The sequence below is a fragment of the Pavona decussata genome, unplaced genomic scaffold (genome assembly GCF_977016875.1).
Source record: "Pavona decussata unplaced genomic scaffold, jaPavDecu1.1 SCAFFOLD_106, whole genome shotgun sequence".
Classification (NCBI taxonomy): Eukaryota; Metazoa; Cnidaria; class Anthozoa; order Scleractinia; family Agariciidae; genus Pavona; species Pavona decussata.
The window spans coordinates 654964-680529 of NW_028145520.1; the positions used below are offsets into that span (position 1 = coordinate 654964).

General features: G+C 38.1%; 2 pseudogenes across 1 annotated transcript; both read right to left on the reverse strand.

Moving 5' to 3' along the window:
* Positions 1 to 3746: 3746 nt before the first annotated feature.
* Positions 3747 to 10574, reverse strand: LOC146471106 (uncharacterized; annotated as a pseudogene). Its single transcript, XR_014866878.1, has 5 exons — positions 10360 to 10574; positions 10053 to 10118; positions 7763 to 7810; positions 7122 to 7316; positions 3747 to 6725 (listed from the first exon to the last, which is right to left on the reverse strand). The product of XR_014866878.1 is annotated as an uncharacterized LOC146471106 (transcript).
* A 5064-nt stretch (positions 10575 to 15638) lies between these two features.
* LOC146471107 (uncharacterized) lies at positions 15639 to 25326 on the reverse strand (annotated as a pseudogene).
* Between the last annotated feature and the right edge of the window lie 240 nt (positions 25327 to 25566).

The window sequence follows — 25566 nt, forward strand, 5'->3', positions numbered from 1 at the left end:
CGGACAATGTGGTTTACTGTTTGACATGAACCAAATGTCCATCAACAGTTTATATCGGAGAGACTGGTAGTAAGTTGGCGGTACAGATTCAGAGAACACCGCAGGGATGTCATCAACGGGAGAAATGACCTTCCTGTACCCGCCCATTTCAACCAAGAGAACCACACACTCGAAGATCTAAAGGTTGCAGTTTTGAGGGCAGGCCTAGCCAACCAACAATACCGAAAGAAGCAGGAGATGCGGTTCATTTTCAAATATGGAACTGTTAGTCCGAGTGGCATGAATCAGGACTTTAGTTTTGCTTGAATTCGTTTTTTACTTCCTCGCGCGCCGGAGTGCGCTAGCACGTATGTTGCGCGCACGCGTGCTTTTAGAATTTAGGCATGCGAGTAAATTTAACGAACTTTTGAGCGGTATAGTTTTGTACCCTGAAGAAGGCAGCATTGCCGAAACGTCGGTTTGAAATTATCTTTCAGCGTCTATTTTATAATTTTTGAATTCACATCTACTAGTAACCTTGTTGGGAGAACTCGGATTTTCTTTTTCCGAGTATGTCTGCGTCAGTGACTACAAAAATGAACCATTTATCATTTATTCACCAGCGCCCAGTTGTTCAAAGCCCGATTAAGCTAATCCTGGATTAACGCAAACTTGGACTTGAGTTTAATTGCTAATGAACAAAGATTCTTCCAAAAGATTTTCGGCCCGTCAGTTTTGACTTAGACTTTTCTTTACCATTACCTTGAAATTAGCAAACATAACATCACATTTATTTCACAACTCATTGTTTAGTTTTAAGGTACCTATCTTCTTACCTCTTCAATTCTTTTATTGCCACTCATCAAGGCTTTTGCCAGATCCGACGTGCCCTTTGTTCTGGCAAGAAGCAAATCTTTCGTTACTTCTTCCATGGTTGTAACCTAAAAACGCACACAAAGAAAGAATGGTCAATCTTAAATGTGGCTGTTAATCGATGGTGTTAAGGTTCTGTTCATACGGATTTTTCGCTGCCCCCTTTATTTGCCTTGCAACAACAATTTCTTGCTGAGTTGGTGAAAGGCAGACTGTCTTCTTCTTTTTGTTACTTTTCATAACCATGTGGCGTGATAGTTGTTTTTAGCAATTCCGGTGCAATGCTGGTTTCATTATAATTGTGTAGCAAGATGTCAGTAAAGTTGCCTTGTGTAAGGGGGCCTTCGAGCCAGTGGAGTGTTTAACCAAGAGGGTGTGCCAAGGGTTGGGCTGAGGGAAGTTTAGGGTTATAAATGAAAAAAAATAAAAAATGCCACACCACTCCACAATCCTAACTTCACATGAGTCCAGTCCAATTTAAGTAAAGTTTCCATCTTGGCTGGATGGCCGGTTCATGTGCGGCTGTCAGGCGGTGGGAAAAATACAAACAAAAACGGTTTCATGATGCAAGGACTAACACTGAATCTTTCGACAATTGCGGTTCTTTTCACCATTGCCAACATTTGCTTAAACTGATTTTCATTTGATCGCTGCCAACTTTGCGTTTCACTGTCATCGATCGACCACATGGAAACAGCGTTCAGGTTTGCTCCAAACGAAAATCATTTAAGATGCGTTGTAAAAACAAGCTGCAAATAACTTATCTGAAAATCTGACGCTGCATTTACATATTTTTTCCCATTCAAATAGGCCTTTACTGTGGAAAAAGTTATTTATTTGCAAACCATAAAAAAGCACGTGTTACTCACCTTCAAAGTTTTCTTGAAAGAAGACTTTAGTTACGCCACACAGAGTGTCATAGTTAATACGACAAATTTTTCCCAAGAAAATGTCGTTCAAACCGAAGAGCCAATTACATATATACTGGAAATATGAGAATAAAATCATTATCTACTACTAAAACTAACGTTACAGAAAAGCCTAGAACGGTTATTCCTAGAAACATTGTGTGCTGAGATTTTTTTTTCGTGGAAGACAAACTAACGCAACACTGAGATCTTTATCGCTTAAAACAAATACCCATGAACACTTCAGCACCATCAGAACTGCTTAGAGTTGTTATTGTTGGTTAATATTGTTAATGTAGTTCATGAGCAGATTTGGGGTAGTTGAGCTGAAGTGAAGTTTTCACTGAGTTACAGGACAGCCCTACACACTCCAAAGGATAATTATCTGCTGTGGGTATGGAGCGAGGTTGCGTTCTCGTCGACGTTTTTTCGAGCCCAGTCTTTCTGTATTTTCTAGATCTAAACCTGTATTTAGTGAAGTTTCTTTTTCACTTCTTTTACTTGAAATCTTTCTTCAGCTGGCTTCTTTTGTAGCCATCTAACCAAGAACAAATCACTTCCCAGAATTTACCTGCGAGGAAAATTTCCAAATTCCCGAGGGTGGTTGTAAGATAAAGGATACACTGTATATTGGCTGAAATTTTCTTTTAATACAGGTCCAAAAACACAAATCGAAAATAGTGGCCAAGTGACGAACAATTTATCAAAACATCCCACTGAAAATGACGTGCTATAGGCAGAATTGACAGCCACGCATAGGAGATTGAAAAACTGCAATAAGAAGATGGGGACACCGTGCTTTTTTTTTTTTCCCGGCGTGACCGTTATTGTAAGTTTTTACTGAGTTACGCGAGAAATGTTCGAACTTAAACAACCAAAATAAAATTGTTTTTATGTAGCAAAAACTATGAATAGTGGTGAAAGCAAGAGCTAACTGAAATTGTTTGTCTGGGCTATAATGTTTCAGTACAGTGGTTTCAAATTGCCCGATCTTGCAAATAAAGAAATTAATTGCATTTTGAGCGAAAAAGATTGCATTGTGACACTGCCATGTAGAAGAAATAACCATTTATATTCGCTGTGCCAAGTGTTGCTGTAAGAACTCAAATATTTACAGAGTTATGACTTCATTTTTGTGACCGTTACCAAAGTGCCTGATCCCACTTCTAAAATCATACTTGTCTATCTGCTGCAAGGAGAGCTATTTGTTTTGATAAGTTTCGTGGATTTAAAGGTATATATTAACGCATTCTTCTGATGTGAAGAAATTTTCAAGAATTACAAAAAGAGATAATTTTCGTAGAGCCTTAAGACATACGTGACAATGGGGCATTCATGCAACGCAGAATTTTTGCAAATCACAAGTGCTAATATTTGAAAAAAAAAAGTACATAGTCACTTTTCCTTTCAGCAATTCTTTTTTTGTGAACGAAGAACATAACATTCTTAAACATTTTCTCGTTTGCTCGCGCAAGGAAGCCCCATGAGCAACAATATTTCCGGTACAATGGGCCTCGTTTGCCACCGCCTTTATATTACTACTAGTCAGAGGCGCCAACTGGTGATGGATCCATTGTTCAAATTCAAGATTTCTTCCACTTGTAATGCTGGTGACTGTCCCCAATTATCAATACCAATTCTCATATTCTCAAGTACAGGACGTAATATGACAAGTGTTCTCTGCGACTGAGTAGCTATTCTCGCAAATAAAAAACGTGGGGCACCTTCATTTTGTTAACACAACCAAAAAAACCAAAAACTTTATTAATGATTCGATCCTCACATGATCGCCAAAAGAGCATGGCATAAAAGGAGTAAAAAGTAACAATGATTAGGACTTCTAAAAAGCATGCGAGAAAAGAAGCACCGTAAAACTTTCAGCTGTTTCCTATTTTAAGGAAAGGTTTCATTTCTAGTCTAAAAATGAAACATAAACAATATTTATACTTGTTAACGTGGTTTTCAACCACATGCACCAGAAATAAGGCCAAGAATTTGAAAATAGAACGTAGTGTCACTCTTATGAAAAAAAGTTACTAAATCAGATAACACTCATCCCTTCACTAACTTCCATCTGAAATATTAACTGATCAAACTTTAAACTGATAAAACATGTCATCCCAAACTGTTACAATATCGGAACACTTGTAATAACCACAACAACTTTGCGCCTAGTCGCGTTCCTTCTTTAGCTATCCGCAATTGTTTTTAAGTAAACTAGTTCTTGCGTTTCATTACCATAGACAGATAAACATTAACGACAACAGCAATAAAGATAACTCTGACAAAAAAGGACAACTATATGCCCCCTACCCGTAATTGCTCTTTTAACACTCGTTTTCAAACTCCATAGTAAGTTTGTACAAAAAAAGCCAGGAATCTCAATGAAAGGTCTTTGCACTCAAAATGTCCCCACAGAACAGGCAATTTGTAACACGGTACGACTTTGTTGCGTGCGACAACCTTACAACAGGCCTACGACACGAATTGTTTCATGCACCAACCTGCAAGTCACTTAGGCGGTGTATTGTAGGCCTGTCGTAAGCTTGTCGCATGCGACAAGCTTGTTCCATGTAAACCGCCCTTTAAAGGGAGTTAAAAACTGCAAAATTGGTTAATCGGCCTATAGCACCTTTAGCCCTGTTGCATGAAACTTTACAAAAAAAAAACAAAGTCTGCACTGTTAAAAACCCTGTGAAGGACATTTACAAGAATCCTCAGCTAGGCCTAGATCTTCTTGAGACCCCTATGAACACATCTTTCATATTTAATTCGATTCACTATAGTGTCCACTGAGACCTTCTCTAACATATCCCTTCCCCAGCTTTTTTTCTCAAGAGTCTCTTTAATACGTGGTTTCGAGATTGGGGCAGATGTCACAATCATTTCCTTGAAAGTGTTCCTTACTTTTACCAGTACAGTTGAGGTAAATACATTTTTCACGCTGCTTGTCACAGTTGGAGGAATAATGTCACTGGTGTCGGCTTGGTCCTCCAGGGTTCTCTGGACTCGCTGTTCCAGTGTCTCTTGTTCAGAGGGGAGATCTAAAGGCTCTATTGCAGTCTCTTGTTCGTACCGCCACTGTGAACGAACTTTGTCCAACACCCGTTTAGGACTCTCATTCTGGAGCTCTGGATGACTAGATAGTTTTGATCTCACAATCTCTAAGGAGACAGATTTTTGGGCAATTTCTTCTTGAAAAACGTCTCGAACCAAATTTTCTTTTGCAGGAGACCATGAGACCTTTGACGTTTTTGACTGACACTCCTTTGGAGACGGGACAACTGAGATTCCTTCAGGATCACTTTCCTTCTTTTGTTTCTCTCCACGCATGACACATCTCAGTTGTCTTGAGGCCTTAACGGAAGATTTCGACTTCTCGTTTAGCTTGTAATAATGCCTAGCAGTAGCCACATCATGAGCCATTAAATCAGCTAAATCACTGTGGGTCTCACTACTATTGGTTGTGCAGTGTACTCCTGACACTGCTGACTTTCGCAGTATGGTTGTATGTATGGTACCACCAATGTCCGCTTTTTTCCAAACGGATTTCATCGCCTTGCTTATTTGGCTCGAGGCCAGACTTTCCCCATTCCAAGACAGAAAAACATGATGATCATTGTCATTTGTGGCGCCTGAAACGCGGTAGCGAACTTCTGTGACAAAGATTTGTAACCACCGACATTTTCTGGCTCAGAACAATTCGGGCATGTCCATGGCTGTACAATGTCTTATGGTCTTTTACAAGGATCACACTGTCATCTCCCTCTGTTTTCATTTTTTTGAACTCTCCCATTTTCATGTTTCCAGATCTGTTAGCGTTGTCGATTGAAATTTCGACAATCAAAAAGTCTCTAAGCAAAGTGTACTGACCCTGTGATATGTCTATGTTGTGCGCGCCTGACAATTTTCCTAATAGACAGATTGCATCCCTGGCGGCCTTACTTCTTTCGAACTCCTTTATCTGCTCTAGTGAAATGAGTGCAAATCCTCCTCCATCTTCTCCCAATGTCGTTTCGCGCCGCTACGACTAAATGAAGTAGACCATCTTGCTACCTTTTCCCTCAGCGCTATAACCTTCTCCTTTGTTGTACTTTCGCCCAAGTCAGTGGTCAGGGAAAAGGAATAAAAGTGGCGCAAGCTCATCAGATAAGATTGTGTTGTTTTGGGATGGTATTGCTTTTTGGCGTAGCCTTCCAGAAACTTCTTATTTATTACCTGATCGTCATATAACGAGGACACCTCCATCTTTTCATCGATGATGCTTAAAAGCTTCAACATTTTCTTGTAATGCTGCTCAGTTGTCTTCGTGTCCAGCTGCCCTCCATCTGCTGACTGAAGCCACGCCTTAAAGTCCTTTAACACCTCATGTGCATGGACATTTCCACTGACAGTTTCCGATGTGTCTTCATTCTCATTGTTTTCTTCATCGCTGTCTGGAAGGACTATACAAGGTACTGTTTGGCTGCAATGTTCAGAAACTGAAAGTCGATCTGATTCATCTTGAAATTTGTTACGACAATGGAGCCTTTTCTGGTGAATAGGTACACGATGGGAGTCCCGAACACGCTTCCCTGCTTCCTTGGAAAGGGCTTTTTTCACCTCATCAGGAGACAATTTATGAACCTTACGCAGATGCGGAGGTAGCCATTTTACTAATGCTGTACATCCTTGTAAGGGGCAGTAATGATAGTCTTTTGATCCTTTGCTTTTACTAGCCTCTTCTTCTGTTTGCTTTTTCTTCTTCGGAGCTTTCTTTGGATGCGAAAAAGAATAAGTTTTTCTCATGCCATAACGCACTAGTGCTGTCCTTGCATGTATTCGCGACCACCCATGGACGTCTTGCAGGTGCCTAGGTATGTGAACAACTTTAGACTTGCAGTAAATTATGGGACAGCGCCGGCGTTTCCAGGTGCCTCCACTTCCACTTTGCTTGCCCATGTTGTTATCTTCACAGTTGGAATCCTACAGAAAAAGTAATTATAATTTAACTTGGATACTCTGATATGTGGTTTTTGCAGGAGAAATTCCATGAAATTAAAGTCTAGCAGAAATAAACTTTTATGATGTATATGAATTATAGCATAAGTGTATTATAATAGTCTAATACTCAATGGAAGACAAAAAACATTTTTAAGAAGCAAAATTAATAGTAGCAACGTGTGTGTAGGTTTACAAGGGGTGGGTGCTCAGACTCATGTGTTTGAGGGCTATTGAGTGCATTTTAAACCACTTTTCAATACTTGTCTTTGCTTTTACAATGTAAATAAAAAAAAGGAATGGATGGATGGATTGATGAATATTAAACAGCCTTAAAATCAGAGACGAGGCTCTTCTCTGAAAGACACTGGTTTCTCTTACCTTAGAAGCTGAGTTTCCATCATCTTTCATCACCTCATTGCTTCTCGTTCCATCGCTATCACTTTCCTCAACTTCTTCCTTTGGTTTATCACTCTCATTCTCAGAAACTTCAGTCTCATCATTTCCGGTCTCCTCTTCATCATCGTACTCATCATCATCAGAATCAGCTGAGTCAGACTTATCAGAGCCCCCATCCTAAACAGTCCAAAAAAAAATTAATATATATATTTGTAGCATTTATTATGATAAAAGCAAGTCTGGTCAATTCATGATAATTGGATACAAACAAACAATTATTTACATGCACAAAAACACCTTGATACCTATTAAACTGCTTCAATAAACAATGACCATGGATATAACAACATAATATATCTGACTAAATGCTTCAAACAACAAACTAGTAATTAAAATTATATCAAATAAGATGTGTGATATTAACTAACAAACAGATAATTCATAAAGATATTTGAACATTGGGTAAGTGATTGTGACTACTTGCCAAAAGACATAATTTTTCAAGTAACAAACAACAATTGAAACAATCTTTGAATTGTTCAAACTGTTTCATGTTTTAAGCGTATTCATGTGTTGATTATTCAAAGTAATTAATAAGTAAAATGTACTATTGATGTACTCACAGAAGATTCAGACTCTGAACAGTGAAGCTTTTTCAAAAAGTCACCAGCCTGAAAGTAAAGAGCAAGAAATAAATAATAAGGTTACTGATCATTTAACTTTTGAACACTATTAGAAAATACTGAATGATTTTAAAAATGTCACATGACATTCAATAATCATTCCAAAATTACCATATACACTGTCATCTCAACAATCACCATATTATCCCCCGAACCTCCCATTTGCCCTTTAGCCTCAACCTTTTAATGGAAAGAAACCTACTTAAGGAACAAAGCTATTGATTTAACAAAATAAGAAAAAAATTGCTTGGCTGATTGGTCAACCTATCAATCAATATATTGATTGAATAATGGATGGATAGATTGAGCAAGAAATTTAATTCTCGTACTCATTAATAATTCATCAAGAGAAAACAAAGAAAATCACTGCCGTGACCGTGGTTTGGATATGTGATCCTAATTACCATAGAATTTTGCCAACTTTAGCCTTGAATTTCTCCAAGAATTATTGATCATTTGAGAAGCTATATCAAACACTCAAAAGTGTGTTTCATCAGATATCCAAACACCTCGAAGTCGTTGAAAAAAACTCGGCTGCGCCTCGTTTTTTCAACCTACTTCTCAGTGTTTGGATATCTGATGAAACACCCTTCCTCGTGTTTGATATATTACTTGAAAGATGGGAAGATGAAAAGTGCTTCAGGACATGTTACCATGAATGCAAGGCCAAACCTTGAGAAGTGTGCAACATAATTATTATTACAACTGCCTGTTGTGCATGTATCAAACGGAAGGATTTGGCAAAGTTCCAAATTTAAATCCTTGTTAAATTGCCACGCAACTTAGGTTAGATAATGATTAGTCCAGGCGAACATCCTCTGTCTGTCACGCAACACTACGTTTTCTCTAGAGAGGGTCCAGGGGCAATTGTCTGTGCATGCTCCATTAATCAGATCAGTTTTCTAGCTGCCCACTACTGTCCATGTATTCGAGGTTGCTGTATATCACCTCTACCTCTGTTCTCTTTTAAAAGTTACTGGCGGTCAATGTAACACTCACTCCTATCAAATCACTTTAAATCTCAAGAATATTTTAATTGATTGTGTCTAAGATATCTGGTTTGAGCATGTTTATAATTTGTATCTCCTAGACTCAAACAAAATAGTTTGGTGGCGACTCATTATGTGTGAATAGATGCTAAATAAATGAAAACAAATTCATGATTAAAAATTTGAAGGAAGGTATATTTGAATCCTGTCAAGTACTTATTGGGCAATTACAAGACATTTGCATTTGTGGGAAAATACAACCATTGGCAGGTTTTGAATGTATGCCAATCAAAAACGTTTTCAATTCTGATTCATTAAATTTATCTACAGTTTTATTTGGATGTATTTAAGCAGTACCTTTGAACATTGGAAATTCAAAATACTTTTGAGTTTAGAGACAACTGTGATTTGTGTTAATTAGGTAATGAGGAAAAATTACAAATCAATCTTTAAATGCCATAGAACTAAAAGCTACCTTTTTGCCGATTGAACATAAGATGCACCTTGGGCGTTGTAAATTGTAATCAAACCTTTTTTTTTAATTTTTTTTTTAAGCTAAGTCTTGTATTGTATTTTCTTTGCTTGTATTTATGTTTGTAACTATTTCACTGTAACTCTTCACTGGAAGTGAAATAAAAAAGACAAAAAAAAAGGTACTGAGGTAGAGATGATTAATTGGGATCCGTCCAGACTTGTGTTCTTAGAGTGACAAATAATTAGTTCACCGTGGGCATGTGCAAGCAATTATTCCTGGATCCTATCTTCCAAGAGCATAGTGTTGCTTGACAGACAGCTCGAGGGCCAGAACCAGGTCATGATTTATTTAGCAGGTTACACTAAATTTATTGTTCTGTTTGTACATTCGTGTATCTACTCTGACAAATCAAATCATTATGTAACCTTCCAAATGAATCATCATGTGGTCACAATTGGGTGACAACAATGATGGTTAGCAGAAATTATCCATCCAAGAAGGCACACATCAACTAGGTAGGTACCCCCGGGGAGTGCTCCCTCATATGGCCAAAGGGTATGGTCATTTAGCCGTTTTGGTCTGCAATAGGGTATCAAATTTCTTATCAGATATGAAATAGGGTAGGGAAAATCACAGATTTTGGTCTGAAATAGGGTATGGGTTTCAGGAAGCCCGCCGCACACCCCCACCTAATTTTTCTGGAAGTATCACCCCCCTGGGGGGGGGGGGTGGGTACACTAAAAGAAAACAAAAAAACATTACTTACATTTAATGGCTTCATCTCTTTATCGTACCAAATGACGGACATCAATTACAGACTGAATGAACTGCTCTGAAATAAATGTATAAATGGAAATAAACAACGATTCTAACTTTGTTGCTTTGGGTAGAGACGGTTGACATCCATCAAAAGACTTGTCTAGACTTTTTAAAATCATAATAAGGCAGATAAAGAAGGTAATTGTTATGTTTCGTATCCATGAATCAGCTCTCCAGCTAAAGAAGGTAGGCTTTGAAGTTTAAAGTACAGAGCCAGTCAGACTTTTAAAGCATGTGAGAAAACAAACACTTACCTCGAAAAACTCTTCACTCGATCGTAAGTCGAGCAAAACAGCTTGCAAACATTTAAACGCACGTGGAAAGACGAACAATCCGATGGAGCGACTGCAGATTGGTAGTCACCGCCTCGACAAACTCCCAATTTGATCGTAAGCCAAGACACTCGCAGACGTCTTAACGCACGTGGAAAGATGAACGATCAAATCGAGCAACTGCAGATTGGTAGTCACCGCTGTTTGAGCCGGCTGGCCGTCTTTGCTTATTTTGCTTTTCATTGAGATGACAGATTACCAGTAAATACAGGTACATGAGTTTATTTTTCGTCGAATTAATTATAGCACTTGTAATGCTAGTTTCTTCGAAAAATAAAATAATAACAGGAATGTTACAAATGTGACGAATGTTACTATGTCTGACCGGGCGCCGGAAGCCACTTAAATAGACGATTATTTATTTCCATTAGTTTCATATTGATCTTGACAAACAATTCCAGTTCGCTGCTCTAACTGCTGCTAGGTAGTTCGGTAGGAGAGGCACGGTGTAAGGTGGAGGAGTGGCGGAGGAGAGAAAGAGGGGGGGACTGAGGGGGGTTTCTTGTACGTAGGTTCCTCAGTAGTGGAATACCCACACGATAAAAAAAATTGCGGAATTTAGACACTCGAAAATAAAACGACGTATCCGACTGAGTAGACCAAACAAAAAGAGCAACAACAACCAAAACTAAACAAGTAGGTTGGATCACATGATTACAGATACTTGATTTGTTTCGTTTAATTTCGATTTTTTTAAGCACGGTTTTGAAACCCTCCATCCTCTTTGACCTGTGTCGATTGGAAAGACTGTTCAATACTCGTACACTGCTTAGTAAACGCTCCTTAAAGTAGCCACGAGCTACACTAGGAGAAAATGCCATCCTCAAACCGAAAGAAGCGAGCTCCTTATTTTCTCTTGCCTCTAAACTACATTAATTCCAGCGTTCTCGCGACCTTCCCGTTCCCGCGATTTCATGTATAGGTGTCTAGATACATTCTTTTCTCATCGTTATTACGAGCGATAGGTCTTTTATTAAATAAGGAAAAAATACACATACAAAATGGCTGTTTTCATGAAGCAAGCAAGGAAAAATGGATTGCCATTGTTTTGTTGAAATGCTCGAATAAGCTTCCGAGGTGCTTATTTAATTTTCTAAGGCGAGAGGGGGGCGCTTATTTCGTTTATCAATTCTTAGTCTCAAAATGACATTATCTTTTTTGCTATTTAAAACCAAACTGCAACATAAATTCAAAAACCCTATAGAAAACTACTTTTTGAGTACCGAAACTCATTTTTTCTTGGATATTTCTATCAAGGAAATGAGAAGCAAACCCGTGGGACTTTGAAAGGACATTACTGTTTATACTATTTAACAATGCGTCTCGTATATCGTACCGAGTACCGAAACTTATTTTTTCTCTGGGGAGGTGGGGCGCTTATTACAACTTTTGAGCCTTAGGAGGGGCGCTAATTCGAAGTGGGGCGCTTATTTGAAGCTGGGCGCTAACTTGAGTGTTTACGGTATGCCAGCGCGCGACTGACCTATCCCTTGCCTCTGTAATTTAAAACTCTCATTTATAAAAGCATTGAACACCTTACTGTAGAAAAGGATAATTGAAACATTACCAGCCCCGGAAAAAAGATCCATAGGGATAAATGTGTTTAAGTGGTGCAGAGTACTGCAAAAGAGCGTAATTTCGTATTCCGGGTCAACTTTTTCTCGTTGCTATGCTGTTCAACGCCTCTTCTAATATCTAAAAGGTAAACGATGAAAAGAGTACCAGGCAAGAAACCATGTTTGATAATAATGTTTGATATTGTATTTCGAAGACGACTTCCTTATATTGTGAGTCTCAAAGGGAATTAATTTTATGGAACATTATACCCCTTTAATTTTCGCGGTAGCGCAAAAGCGAAAAGAGTGAAAAAATAACTTTTCACAGGTCTAACTCCTTTTTGTTTTAAAGGACAAACCTGAAATTGAGGTCAGTCATTGCTGTCAGGCTAATGTTTAATTTGATTGTATTAATGATTGTTATCTCTCAAGAAATTGTGTGGAAAACCCTTGCTGGAACATATGGCAAACCAGGAACTTTTGTAACGTTGACGTTTTTGAGACATGGTTAACTTCAAATCTACACTAAAAAATAAGGAAAATTTTTATGAACTTTCTGTTTCCGTTGTTAAATTTCTTGATATCTACTTTAACTTGTGTCAAAGTTTTGTGAAGATTGAGTCAATCAGGGAGGCACAATTGTGATTTGAAAGTCGCTTTGTACAAAACGGGAATTTTGCGAATCGTGATTAGGCAGTACTGAGCGAAAGAGGGAAATGTTACAGATGTGCCCTACTTTTCCTCTGGAGTGAGGAAGAGAGAGAGAGAGAGAGAGAGAGAGAGAGAGAGAGAGAGAGAGAGAGAGAGAGAGAGAGAGAGAGAGAGAGAGAGAGAGAGAGAGAGAGAGAGAGAGAGAGATTGAAGGGCACTTTTGCAACTGTCCAGGGACTTTTGTCACATGGGGCACTTTTGCAACATATCGTAGGGCACTTTTTCCACATTACGGCACTTTGGCAACGTGGGTTAGGGCACTTTTGTCACAATAGGGCGCTTTGGCAACGGGCATTTTGGCCACTTAACAAAGACTCTTTATTGAGAATAACTAGAGACTTAGCTTGCCTATGTTTAAATACAGCACACCTTTTTCGAGGCTAGTGCCAGCATTCAGGTGCAATAATTCTTATGTTGAAATTTCCCATTATATTTCTTTCAAAGGCAAATTAAAAATGAAAAGTATATGTGCTGGCCTGTTTACAGCTGCCTCCTTTCCTCAAACTGCATCTATCCATTTCATTTTATTATTTTTTAACAGCCATACTGAAGCTATATATTAACGTGTATAAGAAAAAAATAATTTAAATGCATATGACTTGTAAAAAACGTGAATCTTTTAAGGACACAACTTACTAAATGTTTTAAGCTAAATAAAATTTGAAAATCGCTGATTTATGCTCTAACGATTATGCTCTAACGATTTTGTATGCGCCTCGCGGTAAGTGCGACTCAGCGAAAATCACAACTCTGCGTCTCCTTTATTCTGGCTAAAGGCTAAGTACTACCACATAATATCCAGCGAATTTTACCCGACTGTCGTTTCTTACAGGATTCCCCTGTTTCGAAGACTATTCTGTTTTTCCATGCGAAAAATTCCAAAAAGAAGGCTCATGGCTTAAACTTTTGGAAGACACAGTAAAATACGGCGCAAGTTATCGTATATGGGATCGTTTCATCTAGTTGGTGATGGCAATTAATTCTCCCTCCTAGGTTAAAAATAGATAACATATCATATTTCTTACTGTAGTGATGGTAGACCGTGTTGTGATGGTAGACCGTCATAAAATGATACATAACACATGGAATGCTTTCACCCCTGACTGTATTTTATCGTTGGCCATTTATAACTATTTAGGATTGACTACAAATGACATTAGTGCAAGTGTTTTGGTTTTATTGTGATCTTGCAAAAGTCACGCATTCTCGACGTGACATAACCAAATAGTGTGACATTGTTTTCCCTCAGTCACAAAATAAAGCAAAGACTTGTGTTTAATACTTTGTGGCCTCATTCTCCCCTAGACAATTTTTTCTTTAGTATTTAGTACGGCCGCCTCTACTGTTTACAACTAAATCTAATCGCTTATACATTGACCCGATAGTATTGTCAATAATTTCTCTTCGCACCGAGTATAGCGTACTTTTCACTCGTTGTGCAAACTCTTGAAATGACTCAGATGTCAGATGTGATGTTATCGCTTGTCTCCTTAACTCACGCTTTACTACATTAAAAACATTCTCGATAGGATTTAAATCGCCACTGCGCTTAGGAATAGCAAATAATTTGCCCCCAACGTCTTTGACAGCTCGTCGTGCCTTTGCACAATTCAAAATAGGACAATTATCATGCACAAATAACTTAGAACCTTGTTTACCGCTCTTTGTAAACATTTTCGGAAAATTTCTACGTACAAATGCAGAGAAGTAATCCCCATCCAGTTTATCATACTGTTCACAATAAATGACCCCTTTCCAATATGAGATAGCCACAATCATTTTCACAACTCTACCCCCGGAGCCCACATGCGAACCCTTGGCAGTGCACGAGAGTCCTTCATTCCGTTTACGCCAAACTTTCCCCTGAGGTGTTCTTGCATCGTCCAACGGATTGGTTTTGTGATAAAAACTGACCCCATCGAGGTAAAAACAAATGCCATTTTGGAAAAAGTCTTCCGGGTAGGTCCTTTTAACCGTACGAGCAAATTGACGACGTTCACTGTAATCTTTGTCCGTTAAGATACCTTTTTTTCGAGCCTCCATGAAGCGATATCCCATCCGCTTTAACGTACGATTTACTGTCCACGAAGATACGTGATGTAACCCTGATTCAGCTCTTATTCGGTGGCATGAAAAATTCCCTTCTTGCTTGCGCAGCTTGTTGATATTTCGTTCAATAACCCTTTCCTCTCGTCCAGTTATTGCACGAGGCCTCCCGCGTGTCCCGCGTGACTGTCTGTTCTTGTCGCAAGTGTTTGTGTTTAAACAGCGATAAACGGACGCCCAAGATATACCACAGAGATGTACTATTTCACGCACAGTTAAATCGCTTTGTAAACGAAGACATCTCACATACGCTTTCGTCTGTGCATCTATATGTCCGCGATAAACCATTTTCTTTTACACAACGGAAGAAAACAAGAAACTCCGTAACGTCACAAAGAGCGAATTGACAATGCCACGAATTCGAACGGCCTATTTAGCGCACTTCCACCCCAATTAGAACCCTAAAATGTCCAGTGATGTACTAAATAGATGTTGCATTTTCCAAATTTAGGTCAACATCATTTGTACGTTCCTCCACATCCGAGAAAAGGGCCTGGATGTTCACCCCTAACTCAGACAACTAGTTGCAAAAAGACTTGAGACACTGTAACATATTTGGCCTTAAATGAAGTTGCCGTGATCACGTGCTTTCCATTCCCCCTCCCCCCCTTATCAATGTTGTTAGCAATGCAAGATGACGCTCAAAATTTGGAGGAAGAACTTTGTATGGAGGGGAGGGAGGGGGGTACTGTCATGTCTCACAGATTTATGAGCGGCAGCAATTTGAAGTGGTAAAGGGCGATTTTTGGTTGGAGTGTCTCACTATTTTTGCAACTGGTTGTAGCTTACAACTGTTACATTGGAAATCTCGCTAACTTTTATAAACATCAAGATCTAGTAATGTTCCTACTCTTACTGGAAGCAGATGTTGATTTAACTTAGTAGAGGGTCATGATGGTACCGGTATGTTTGTAGTACAAATAAAAAAAAAACGTACCTGCGATGTACGGTGGCTAACCATAGGCCATTTTTCATTGCATTACTAGCCCTGTAGTTCAAAAAGCTAAATCTTGAATCTAGTATGACCTAAGAAATCTAGGAATCTTTAGGTGGAATTAAGCTTGCAATTCATCTTTCGCTCGTATTTTAAACGATTGGTGATTTGCTTCAAGGTGAACATCTGTAGTATCTCTCTTCCCTCTTCCTCTTTGCTTAGTAACCCGTGAACAACATTTTGGGAAATGACGCCTGATTTCACCACTTCACCACAAAACTGGAGTAAATACTTTCTGTGCTCATCAGTAAACATATTCTTACTCACATAGCTCGAGTTTGAGGGAGGGGCCATAGATGCGCTGCTGTCATCGCGTGAAAAGTACCGACACATCTTGTTGTCTAAAGTGTCAATTTCTTTGGGCAATTCAGGAGAGGGCTGGTCGTCAGCCATCTCTGACATTTTGTGGCTGGTGTTGTTGCTGAAGCGCCACTCACTAAGAATAAATGATTTATTCCTACAAATCAAAACTGTACAATTACATATGTATGCAGACGATGGTCAACTCTACACCGCCGATATGGATCTGGTACGGTGCGTCTCTCGCATGAGGTAAGCTCAGCAAATGCCTTGTACGAGATCAATGGAATGATAGCAAATCCCAGCAAACACCAAGGGATGATACTAGGAAAAACTGACCATCAGTTTAATTTCTCAGTAAATGACTCAATGTAACTTTTCGGCGTTACAATTGATAAAGATCCTACATTTAAGCAACATGTGTCCTCTATATGTAACAATCAGTTTAGCGTTATGACAAGGTTTGGCAAACTGATGTCTACTGAGACCATGCTCCGTCTTTATAAGGCATTTATACTTCCTCACTTTTATTATTGTTCTATGGTGTGGCATTTCTCTAGTAAACAAGATTCTAATAAACTGGACCTATTAAACAAACGTATTCTTCGATTTATTTTCAAGGATTTTAACTCTGAGTACAATAATTTACTTAAAAAGGCAGGAACTGCAAACTTTAAGGACAAGCGTTTACAAAACATAATTCTAACTATTTTTAAATGTCTTCATTTTAAAAGATATGTTTCATTTACGCTCTAGCACCTATTTTTTAAGAGGACATAGTATAATCTGTTTGCCCAAACCACTGACCACTTCTTATGGTATCAATTCCTTTAGTTACTTGGCAGCAACATCGTGGAATTCTCTTCCTGACCATTACTGCACTATTTCTGATTTTACTTCTTTTCAACGACTGATATCTACTGGGAACAATAATTTACTTAAAAGGGCAGGAACTGCAAACCTTTCTACATCATGATAATTTACAAGTTAGTTGTCTAGGTAGTAAGTTATCTTATTTGTTATATAGAATTAACTTTTTATTATAATTATTTATCAATGTAGTTGGCTCGAAGATATTAGCACTTCAGTGCTACACTGTAAATTCGAGGGTAAATAAATTTTATTGATTGATTGATTGATTGATTGATTGATCTTGTCATACACCTTTCTCGAGTCTAGAAAACGGAGCTTAGGATTTCCTTGAATTTTGTCTTTAAAGTGCCCCTAACCCTTCAATTTGTTTTCTTTTGGTAGATTTCCATATGTGTGAAAAACTCATTTTCGAAATTTTTTTTTAGAAATATTGAATCCTTTTTATTTTACGAGCACTAAAAGTTACTGAAATTTTTAAATTTTTGCGCGCTTTCAGCCCCGCTGGACAAATGTTTGTCTCGTGGGCTCATTAGGAACGAGCCAATGAGAAGCGTCTGATGTTTGACACTTTCTTAGCTGTGACGTAAGAACAGGACACCAGAAGGATTCAGAAGGAATCTTATGCACGCTGATTCCTTTCTCTACATTTCGAGAGTTGCTGCATCCCAAAACCACACATTCTTTAACCATTTTCTCTGTTTACAATTGAAGCATTACCCCGAATCTTCAGATATTTTTGCACGATGTCCTTTTCTTACGTCACGCTCCATATTTGGCCGAGTGGGGGACTAATGCGAACGATAGGTGAAAATATTGACAAGACTGCCTTCACTTCTAGTGCTCGTAAAAAGAAAAAGATTCAATATTTCTCAAAAATTGTTTCGAAAATGAGTTCTTGAAAGATATGGAAATCTACCAAAAGAAAACAAATTGAAGGGTTAGGGGCACTTTAACGACTGTCATACTTTCCAATTTCGCTTTAATTTTCTCTGCAAAGAGATCTTTTAAGGCAATAACATCTTCTTTCCAGACTATACGTGCCTTGGATCCTACAGCACCTGAATCCTCACGGTCAATTTCCGGAACGTCGTCATCACAACTTGTGCTGGTGACTTGTGTATGTTGTACCGTTTTGTTTGCTTCAGATCTCATAATGTGAGGAAGCTTACTTGCCGCTTGTAGACACGCCTCTTGCTTCTCCTTTAGTCGATAACATGTCCAAGCGGTGGTCTCCTTATGCGCCATTAGATCAGCCAAATCTGATTTCATTTCTTCATGCATATGCTAATTGTGCACATTTGTGAAGGCAGACTTTCAAAATAAAGTTAAATCCAACACCTGGCTTCGTACTTCATTGATGAACTGACTTTCAAATATGTGAACAAACTTGATGGTGATAACACTGCGTGCGCTAGGCCATGAGTATCAGCAGTCTTATGGCTTTTGACACGTATCACGAAGCTACCCTTCGCTTTTTTTGCTTGACAGTATTCGTCAAGGGTCATATTGGATAACACACCAGATCGATGTGCATTTGCAATCATGAAATTTAGGAGAAGAAAATCTCTGACGAGAATGAAGATGGATTGATTAATTTGCAAAAATGCTCTCCACTTGAGTTGTTCTATATATGAAATAGTGCTCCATGCTGACTCCTGCGTTCAAACTCATTGACCACCTCAGGAGTTTCAAGGTTGACGAGATCGGTGCTCATCTTTCCTAGATGCCTCCGTTTACTGTCCTTTTTGTATGGCATAGACCAAAGGCGTGCTTTCTCTCTGGCCCATTTGGCAGACAATAGCAGAACTGAAAACCACGCTGCTAGATTTCTCAGCAACCATGCACGTACGAACAGAAATGCCTTAAACTGAGAAGATAAGCTTTCACAGTTTCAGCTGTATACTTCTTTTCGGCGTCCTTCAAAAATGAGTCCCGAATTAGAGTCTTATCAAACAGTGAGCTCTGCTGCTTTTGGGGTCAATTATTTCCAGAATACGCAACACCTGTGACGCATGTTGCTTAGATAACTTTTTATCCTTTCTACACTTTTATCCTTTCTACCACGAGGCTGCTTTTGGGTCCTATCATTTGAGACCTGAGAGTACAATCTGTCATGTGCAGTGTCACCAGTGAAAATTGACACCTTTGGAAAACAGTTAAATCAACACTTCATAAAACGTGATGCTAATATTTTGAAAACGCGTTTTTGCTGTCATTATCCACACATTTGATGACAATTTGTTTGAAGCCTCCAGATTTGAAATACAACGAATGGCCAGAACACATGTTTATTTACCTGTTCTTTTCTTGATGTCTTCTCAAAAGCGGCTTCAAGTATGCCTCATGAAATGTCAGTCCATGACGTCAGTTCAATGTTATGACCGTCTGTTACTGACACTATGCCAAAAATATCTCACTTTTCATTTATTGTTAATCATTGTCGACCAACACCAGCTTTTACAAACTTTGAAGTACATCAAAACTATAATTTTCATAATCGTTGTCAGGAAAACACCCTTTTCTTCCTGGCTTGGTTTGAATAGCATTTAATTTTTATCATTTGTCTGGGTTGTATGTATTGTTAAAATGCCTTGCACAGCAAAGGGTATTATTAAATTCTTATATGGTGTAAAGACATTTCGATTGACGTCTTTTGCTTGCTAAAGGTAACGATAGATTGTTAGGGGCTTAATCTAGAATAATGTAGGAGACGTGTTTGATTGCCCGTCTGATTAGCTCTTATTAAATACCGGATATAAAAGGGCGGAAAAAGAGCTGTAATATAGTTTTTTCAAGTTAAAAAGCTTTGAAGCTCAAGTAAATTTTTTCTGCCCACACGTACATCAACAATTGCGTCAAGGTTGGGACCGTTGTGAAAGCACTCTAAAACTTTTCCGAAAAAGCAGGATCAGCGATAAATTGCGATTAACTTCATAAAAACAAAATTAGGATTAACCACCTCCATGTAATAGTAGTGAGCAAAATTAGACTTTTCTGCAAAATCTTTTGAAGACGTTAATCCTTCTGTTTTTAAATAGGGCACTTTTGTCACGCGGACTACCGGTAGATGCAAAAAGGCCGAGAACAGAAGAGTAATTTGTTTCTTGCAGTTTAATAAGATTTTAAAGCTTGAGTAATATCTCAGCTCTTAGAGTACTTTAAGAATTGCGTCAAGTTTGGGACCGTTGCAAAAGTGCCCAAAAATGTTTTCGAAAGAATAAGCCAGTAAATCTGCCATAAAAAGCCCACAAATTAATTTGGAATTAACGGTGTCCATGTAAATATATTGGGACAATTTGAATTTTTTTGAAAAGCGTTCGAAGACACACTGATTCTTCCGTTTTTTGCTCCGTTTCTAAATAGGGCACTTTTGTAACTCAGACTAACGGTAGAAGCCCACAATAAAAAAAGAAATTGAAAATAAAATAATGAATGGCTATTTCCTACAAAGTTTGATTTGGAAAATAAGGCTGGAGTGTTGCTGTAGATGTTTCAACCCTTTTGATCTCGAAAGTTTGCCTATTTTAAAAATTATCGACCAAAGCGTCAAAATTCATGTTGCGTTGATTTTTGATGTCAAGAAAAGGTCACAAGTCTATGAAGATGCATATGAACTCGTGCGATTTTTGACTCAAAATTTTTGTGAAGAGATTAAATTTTGGAAAGCGAGAGAAAGCAAAGAAAAAGTCTAAAAGACTGGATATCATGTTAGCCACGGAAAAACGAACGAAAATTGTGTTAATTTGGGCTTTCAAGGCGTAGGGCACTTTTGCTGCCGGTATGGAAGAAGAAAAAATCGTATGTAATTTAACTTCAATGGTGAGCAGGTATGGTTATAATACATTGAATTTTCTTCATTTATTCGTCAGGAAAATGTCAACCAACGCATTTTGTTGAAGTTATAAACGAGAGACTTGAAAGTGATAAAAGTGCCCGACTTTCAATATTTAGAGAGAGAGAGATTGAAGGGGACTTTTGTAACGCCAAATCAGGCACTTATGTAATGTTAGGGCACTTATGTAGCGTTCGAGCACTTTCCTTATTAAGTCTTTAGCATGCTGATGGACACTTATTAAACTTTCGGTGAGCCATGTTTTACTTGTCAAAATTGATCTTATGAACTTATCTTGCGTGTTTACAAATTATGAAGCGTAGCATTCAACAAAAGGTCCACGTATACTTAAAGTACCGGTGTGCTGTCGTGTTTACAACATTTGTAACTAGTTTGGGACACTAGTTGTTACTATTACCCGTAAATATAGGTCCAATTTATAAACAGGTTCGCTTTACATATAGGGACGTTTTTACAATGACCATCCGTAACGCCGCTATGTGTAAAGTGCCCCTATATTTAAGGTAACATGAACTAGGGGCTCCCTGATCTAAAAAAAAAAAAAGCAGTCGTGGTTTTCAATATTTAGACTGGTGGTACTCTTTCCGAATTTAAGCTGCTTAAATAGATTAATACCCATGGCTTATGTGTGTGAAACCACTGATTTATTTTCCCGAGTCGCCTATATATATATTGTAAGAAAACCGCATGTTGCCTCCATACGTATGTAAAGTACGTAACCTAAAAGCTATTCTGGCTACTACACTTGATGTGCTTTCGTAACTATCGCACATAATTAATGTTTCCTGTTTGCTACTGAAGAGAAGAGATTTTGCCAAAAAAAACCCTAGGACTATACCTAACCCTATCACATCTCTAAATCGATAATCATGAAGAATGTCTTTGCATTTGTGTACATAAATATTAAGTGACACAAGTTGCATTTAAAAAATTAAGGCGCCTGCATTTATGGTCCTGAATCCCAAGTGCTGGCATACATATGAGCTGGCCCCACCTTTGGCCATTCGTGTTTTTTTAATAATGTCGTGAATGCCCCACGGTGGGGCCAGCTCACCACACACCAAAATATGGACCGAGACTCGCATTACAAAAGTACGGAGAGGCCTTGAATTCTAGGCAAAGGGATTAAGCATGCTTGGGTTGGAGTCGGCAAGGCTCAGGTTAACTTAAATCAAATCAAAATCGTCCTTATATGTAAAGCCCCTTTGTGTTAAGCCCCATTCGCGAATCACTAGTCTACTTTCCTTTAAATCATGAAACCACGTATATTTTTAGACCATTTCCCTGATCACGTATTTACTATACATTCTTGAAGAAAGTCTCAATATCTCAGGCGAGCTCACAGTAACGCGTAGGGCCAGAGAGAACATGCCTCCATACAAGATTAATCTTTGGCTTTATGATCTAGGACATTTGTCAAGTTTGGTTTACTACCGTAAATTGATTTTGAGTACGCAATTTTTCTTTAGCGGTTTTCATGTGTCACGCTATGGTTCTGTTTGTATCACACGTCACTCTGAACATATAACCCTAACCTGCTATCACCTGCTAGAAAAAGGACGCCTGTCCACTGGTTAGCTTTACCCCTTTACCATCCTGCATCTCACCTAACATCACTAACCGCAGGAAATGGTTTTCATTTACGAGCCGGCAAATTCAAGGTTAAGAAGTTAAATCAATTCCCAGTTTCAAAACACAATTCTATACCGCCAAAACAATGCCTCCTTTGAGGGTCCGCATCCTGCAGTTATATCTTTGTGACATCCACATTCAAACAAACTTGCGGTGAAAGATTGCATGACAATCCCAAACAGCTTCTGCGTAGGTTACCTCGAGTGGGGGATTTAAGTCCACATGGAAATTTTTCCACATTCACCCATTACTCCCCATCAGACGTGATTAGTGGATTTAAGATAGAATAATCCAATGCCCAAGATAGAACAAAAAAAACCTCCAATAGCGTTACCCAATCCATGCTATTGTGCGATTATTGCCACTCAATTTGATGATAATCGTTTTTTGGTATTTAGTAGTAAATTAACATCTTATTTAAATACTTGCCTTCATCAACAGTTCATTTAAAATACTTTCATAAACATCTCATTTATGGCAAGAAGCCCAATTTCTTTTCTAAAATAGTTAAACATCTCTTCATCAATGTTTCGTTTAAAATATTTTCAAAATGAAACAAATAAATATCTCATAGTAGAAAGTCCAACTTATTTAAAATACTTTCTTTCATGAACGCTTCATTGAAATTATTTTAAAAAACATGTCATTTATAGCAAAAAACCTATCTTATCAGAAATAATTTCAGAAACATCTCATTTACAGCAAGGAACCTAAGCGTGTGACCACTTTAATTAAATAAGTCTAGTTCTTTTATGCATGCAGACCATCTGAACATAAGGCAGGGACAGCTAATTTTGGTTTATGATTGGATGGCACGCCCACACAAAAGAATGAGAGTTAACTAAAGGTCACCCTCTTTGGTCCCTAAATTGCTGTAAAATACTAATACAATTTAAACTGTTCACAATGCTACAAAAAAATGTGGCCATACACGTAAAAGAGAAACATCTTCTAAATGGGCCAGGTAACCTTGGCTAGCCCAGTTTCCTATATCTCCCCTCGATAAAATTTATTTTGTACAAATTTTGTTGTGTTCATATAAGGAGGAAAACTAGCGCAGTTGCCGAGTAACTGGGCTGGAAATTTTACCATATGAACACTCCAGCAAGGTTATTAGGATGACAGTTATTGTTCAACATAAACATGCATTTCTACAAAATAATGGTAAGCCAGTGTTAGATTACAGTGAACTCTCTCTAACTCTCCCAACTAGTTCCATAAGGAATGTATGGCCAATGAAAATAATTTTTATCTTGACATTAGGACTTACTACAACATCAAATTCTCCCAACTAGTCCTATAAGGAATGTACTGCCAAGATCAAAAAACCTCAATCAATGTTTTCAGTTTCGATTCTTCCTCAAGATTACATCATTTGTTTAAATTTGTATCAGAGTGAAGACAATCTAAGGTTTGGTTGACTTGCATTTACATACTAACCCTTCCTCTATACTAGCCTATTTCTTGCTGAGGAATGGCAAAATAAAGCATGTTAGCTTCCTTGTGGATTCCCCTACATTTTTTGTGGATTTCCCTACCTTTTGTGGACTTCCCTACTTTCTTTGTGGATTCCCCTACATTTTTTGTGGATTTTGCTACCCTTTGTGGATTTCCCTACTTTAGCCTTTAAGGAGGCTGTGGATTTCCCTACCTTGATTTTTTAAGTTGAAAATGTTGGCTTTTTATGCGGGGTTTGCCTTCTAAATCGTTCTAATCTATTGTTAAGGAGACTCTATTTATGAATAATGCTGTTAGAAGGTTTAAAAAGATTTAATTTTTTTTTAAGTTTTTGGCCGCCATCTTGGATTGGCGGCCATGTCGGATTTCTGTTGTTAGTCATAGTCTCTAAAACTTACTTGTGGATTTCCCTACTTTTTTGTGGATTACCCTACCTTTTTTGTGGATTTCCCTACATTTGAGAAGTTGACTTTTGTCTTAGTTTAACTTTCAATTACTCATGTGCATTACGTTGTTTCTTATTAATTTTTTTTTCATGCACGCATTGATGCATTGACTACAGTTTGCACGTAGTTTTTTAATTTGTTTTAAAAATGTTTTAAAGCTATAATTTTTTTAGGACACGACTGTTTTACTGGTACTTTAGACTGCTTCTTAAGGTATGTATCATACTTTTGAACTTTTTCACTTTGAAAGGATTTATTCCTTTAAGCTAAAATTTGGGGGAGGTACAGGATGAAGAAAGGGAATGTCAGGAAATATAAATATCTTTTATAACAACTGCGTTTATCGGGTCTTTTACAACTTTTATTTATTTCTTTAAGACTTTGATGCCGACCTTAAAATTGGTTATGGTTAAACTATAGCCAATCACCGAGCTTTAAAGCTGGCAAGATGTCACTTGCATGGTTTACTATTGAAATAGTTATCTATGGAATAAGTGAAAGAAATAGTTTACAGTTTACGTTCGATCGTTCAACTCTGACATTTGAAAGTTAGGCTTGGTTTTTCGTCAAAAGGGTTGACTATAGACTTGGCTTGAAACTTTAAACTCTCCAAAACCTTCATTTTAGTTTGAAAACATTGAGAAATGATATTTGGCAATGTTTCAAGAGTGATTTTGGTTTCCTGGTCCCCCCCTTGTACTTCATTGACGAATAACAAGGGTATTATCCTGAGACTGAGATAGTTGAGACACCTGCTTACTTCGTGGGGCAATCCCCGGGGGTTGAGTACCCCAGCTCATGTTTGATCCCAGACGAAGTTTAACAGTCACCATATCACAGCCTTTCAGGGGGTATCATCGGGTAACCAACCCGACTCATTGTCGCCAGGATAGCATCATCTGTTGATGAAATTAGCTCACAAGTCTTGAGGGGTGTCATGGGGGAACCGTCCCCACTCATTGTTGCCAGGATTGTATCTTGTTGATACGGTTCCCTGGTCCCCCCCTTCCCTTTTTTTTGTATTTTTTTTTTAATTTTTTCAGTCACCGTCCAGTTTTTTTTTTTTTTTTTTTTTTGTATTTTTTTTTTTGCCCAGTCACCGTCCAGGGTTTTTTTTTTTTTATTTTTTTTTCCAGTCACCGGCCAGTCTTTTTTTTTCTATTTTTTTCAGTCACCGTCCAGGTTTTGTTTTGTTATTTT